Here is a 4,557-nt window from a genome sequence, read left to right as displayed (position 1 = left end):
CATTCCACTTTTTGTTTGGGACTTTTCTACTGGAGTTCTTTCACCTCCTTATTGGTAATGGTTTTGGGCCATGTTTTCAATGAGTTGATAGGCTTTGTTGTATGGCTTGTCCATAAGTGCACCGCCTGCGGCAGCATCTACTGTCAGTCTTGTGTTATACAGAAGCCCATTGTAAAATGTGTGAATGATCACCCAGTCTTCGAGACCGTGATGTGGACATATCCTCATCATGTCTTTGTATCTCTCCCACGCGTCGTAAAGAGATTCTACATCTTTTTATCGAAATTCGTTGATTTAAGCTCTCAGCATAGCAGTTTTGCTTGGCGGAAAATATCGGGATAAGAAAACGTTCTTCAGTTCTTCCCATGTTGTAACTGAGTTGGACGGCAAGGATTGCAACCAAGCCTAAGCTCTGTCTCTTAGTGAGAAAGTAAAGAGGCGTAGTCTTATCGCATCTTGAGATACACCATTCGCTTTCACAGTGTCTGCATACTGCACAAACTTGGTCAAATGTTCATTAGGGTCGTCCGTAGGATTTCCAGCAAATTGATGTTGTTGGACGGCAATTAATAATGAGGGTTTCAGCTCGAAATCGTTTCGATTGATAGCAGGAGCAGCAATGCTGCTGTGAGGTTCTTGTTGGGACGGAGTAGCGTAAAACTTAAGAGGACGATTTTGTGGATCTACTGCAGCCATGGTTGGTTTTTCAACTAGTTCAACAGTAGGAAAAAAGATATCGGGAATATTGTACCTTTGTTGGTACTCTAGTATTCGTCATCTTAAATATAAGAAATGCTCTAGTTCAGCGATTGGCGGTGCTAAGTTATCGCCTTGTGAGCGAGTACTTGGCATACAATCAGGGGAAATAAGGGAAAGGAGATTAGTTTTTACCTTAGTCTATACCGTGCAACAAAAGAATCACACTATTTGACTAAATCAGGACCCCGACAACGGCGCCAAAAACTTGATACTTGTATCCCTAGAGGCCAATACCCTATGTTGGTGTAAGCCCTAGAGGCCAATACTTTTGGTACTTGTATCGAATTGTTTATTAATAATAAAAGGCTTTTTCTTTATTATGTTTGTTTAATAAAGTCCCTGAAATAGATAGTCCGTTTAATGTATCAAGTGTGACTTAATCATGAGATCACATTAAACATAAGGACATTATTCTTAAAGTATCCATAGTCGAGCTTTATTATGAAGTGGGATAACATTAAAGCATGAAAACTATTATGTTTATAGACTGATGTTCACATCTCATGGATCATGGATAAGGAGTTATCAAGTCTTAAACATAGGTATGAATATTAAGAGTAATATTTATACTGGACTGACCCGCTATGAGAATACTATATAGAATGTTATGCAAAGTGTCATAAGTTATTCTCATGGTGATAATGGTGTATACCACCCTTCGACCTGAAACCACTATGGACCCTAGATGTAAAGTCGAGTTATTGCTGATTAAACATTGTCCGTAACTAGATGACCATAAAGACATTTGATGGGTACTCCACGAAGCATGCTAAGGGCCATGAGTGACCTAGATAGAATTTTCCCATCCTGCGTAACAGGATAAATTTCTATGGGCCCAATATTGAACTGGACAAGGATGACACGGTCTATGTCTTGTGTTCAATATAGACATAAGGGCAAAAGGGTAATTATACACATAATTATTATCACAGAAGGATTTGTTAGATCACATGACATTTTCGTGTCTTGGGTAACAGTGATGTGTTGCTAGATACCGCTCATTGTTTATTATGTTAAATACGTGATTTAATATAATTAACAATGCCGCGAAAACCTACAGGGTCACACACAAAGGATGGATTGATGAGAGATAGAGTAACTAAGGAATACCGTAATGTACGGTGTCCTTAAGTGAATTGTAGAACATCGTAAGGTACGGTGTACTTAAGTAGAATACGAAATATGGTAAGGTACCACACGCTTAAGTGATTTTGGCATATTATAAGATATGGGCCATATACACTTGAGTGGGCTTTTTAGCTTGCAGCCCACACAAGTGGTTCTATAAATAGAACCCTTGTGTAGAAGCATGAAGGTAGTTGCAATTTCGTTTCTCTCTCTCTCTCTCACTCAAAGCCTTCATTCATAGCAGCTAGCACTGAGATTGAAGGAATCCGTTCGTGTGGACTGAGTAGAGGCATTGTCATCGTTCAACGTTCGTGATCGCTCCGTAGATCTGCATCAAAGGTTACAATCACCATAAGAGGTAACGATTCTATCACTGATCATGCCCATTCGTAAGGATCATTAAAGGAGAAATTTTAAATTCCGTTGCGTTTTGGATCGCACTTCTCCTTCAGTGGTATCAGAGCCACTTACGAAACCATGCATCTGATAGCTGTTTATTTTCTGTATTTTATGTATTAATACGACTAAAAGACAAAATGAATAAAAGAATAAACGAGTAATTAAATTGAGATCGATCAAGTTATATATATGATATAAGTAATCCTGATGCAAAATACGGTATATATGATATACTATTTCTGTTTCATTCATTCAAACACTTAATGGCTATTTTCCTTTGAGCGATCAATGGTCGTTTGCTTCTTGATCCGACATTAGTATGGTGAAGCAATGACGTATTGATCAATCATACTGAATCAACAATCGAGATGTGTTTGACGGTCTAAAATTGGTGCATTAGGGTTAATGACGGCACAAGGGTTGTGTTGTCGAAGAGTTATGCGATTAGGGTTGTGACTGCACAAGAGTTCCCGCTGACCGGGCAGCGGACCCTCGGCTAACTCTGCGTAGTGTGATCGGTCGCCAAAATTTAATTTGGTTTTAATTAATTAAAATAATTAAAATTAATAATAATAATGTGTTTATTATTATTGTCTTGTGGTGATCGGTTATGGCCTTAGTTTTCCTTTATTTTGTTTTGGGTTTTAAAATACGACTTGCGTGTCGTGCCTCTCTTTTAATCTCTTAATGTAACTTTTTTTCTCATCTCACTCCCTCGTATGTAAAACGAGTTTCTTTTATGTAATGTAAAGTTATGAAGAAAAAGAAGAATTCAATTTCAAAGGAGGACAACCTTGAAGATCTTGTTTGGAGAAGCTTAGATCGTTATTAGGTTAGCTTAGGTTCTCTCATTGGCTTGGGAGAACAATTGCGCTAGGGGCCATAACTGTTTCATTATGTATGTATGTTGATGCATGTGAATGTATGTTGATGCCTGTGAGAGACGATTTATATGATAAATAAGCCGGTGAGATCAGAATAATTGCAAATTCCCTCAAATTAAATATTAAGTTTATGCTTTCCAAGTTTTAACACTCATCAAGATTAGTATCGGATAATGTAGGTTTCGCCTACGCGAGGTGCATGTTCTATATTGGTAAGGTGCGATGGGATAATTGTAATATCCAATTGTTAAAACAATGGGTCAAACTTAACTAAACAAATTATAATAAGATTATATATGTTTAGAAGCAAGAGTTGGAAATGATCCATGTGATGGATTGGAATAAGGAGTTATTCACCCAACTAAAATATTCGAGAGTTGTATTAGATACAATTGGAAGGAGTTCCTACCTAAATAACCTAATTTTGTGTAATCCGCCTACGCGGACTTAAAACAAAGTGAAATATGGATCTCGACCCACTAGAAAATCTTCCAACGGGATTTTCCGAATCAAATGGTGAGGGTCATTTGTTTTGAGTACAATAGTGGGAGCATATTTAATTAAAGGCCTAATTAAATATGTTATTGATACTTATATTTTCATTATTTTCATATAGATTACCATGAAAACAAACACCTCTAACAACATTTTGCGATCAATCCTTGACAAGGAAAAATTGTCTGGGACAAATTTTCTGGGTTGGCACCGAAATCTGAGGATTGTCCTCAAACATGATAGAAAGTTGTATGTCTTGGAGAAACCTGTTCCTGAAGAGGAACCTCCTAGTTCTGCACCTAAGGCAGAAAGAGATGCTTATAAAAAGCATGTCGATGATGCCAATGAAATTGCTTGTCTCATGCTAGCTACCATGAACTCAGAGTTGCAAAAGCAACATGAGAACATGGCAGCGTTCGATATGATCGAACACCTGAAGATGCTCTATCAAGAGCAAGCAAGGCATGAAAGGTTTGAAGTTTCAAAAGCCCTTTTTCAAGGCAAGTTAGCTTAGGGAGCCCCTGTAGGTCCCCATGTGCTCAAGATGATTGGGTATGTGGAAAACCTTGAGAGGTTGGGTTTTCCCCTCGGAAAGGAACTTGCGACTGATTTGATCTTGCAATCGTTACCAGATAGATTCAATCAATTTGTCCTAAATTTCAATATGAATGATATGGACAAATCTCTTCCTGAACTTCTAGCCATGTTAAGAACTGTTGAGCAGAATCTGAAGTCAAAAGGGAAGTCCATTCTGATGATCGAAAATGGAAAGAGACAGAACAAAAGGCCCACTAAGCAGGGCGATAAAGGGAAAGGCAAGGAAGTTGCCAAACCCAAACCCACTATTGCTGCTTTGAAGCCTAGTGGAAGCATAGCAAAAGAAGGCACCTGC

At 38.2% G+C, this 4,557-nt stretch overlaps 1 non-coding gene across 1 annotated transcript; it reads left to right on the top strand.

The window, feature by feature from the left end:
• Positions 1–202: 202 nt before the first annotated feature.
• LOC127133962 (small nucleolar RNA R71) lies at positions 203–309 on the top strand. The gene has a single exon (XR_007807753.1). It is a non-coding gene; the product is annotated as a small nucleolar RNA R71 (small nucleolar RNA).
• The last annotated feature ends 4,248 nt before the right edge of the window (positions 310–4,557 follow it).

This window comes from Lathyrus oleraceus, chromosome 3, assembly GCF_024323335.1.
Source record: "Lathyrus oleraceus cultivar Zhongwan6 chromosome 3, CAAS_Psat_ZW6_1.0, whole genome shotgun sequence".
In the NCBI taxonomy this organism is placed as follows: domain Eukaryota; kingdom Viridiplantae; phylum Streptophyta; class Magnoliopsida; order Fabales; family Fabaceae; genus Lathyrus; species Lathyrus oleraceus.
The sequence above is the reverse complement of the archived record's forward strand: the minus strand, read 5'-3'. Positions and strand labels throughout refer to the sequence as shown.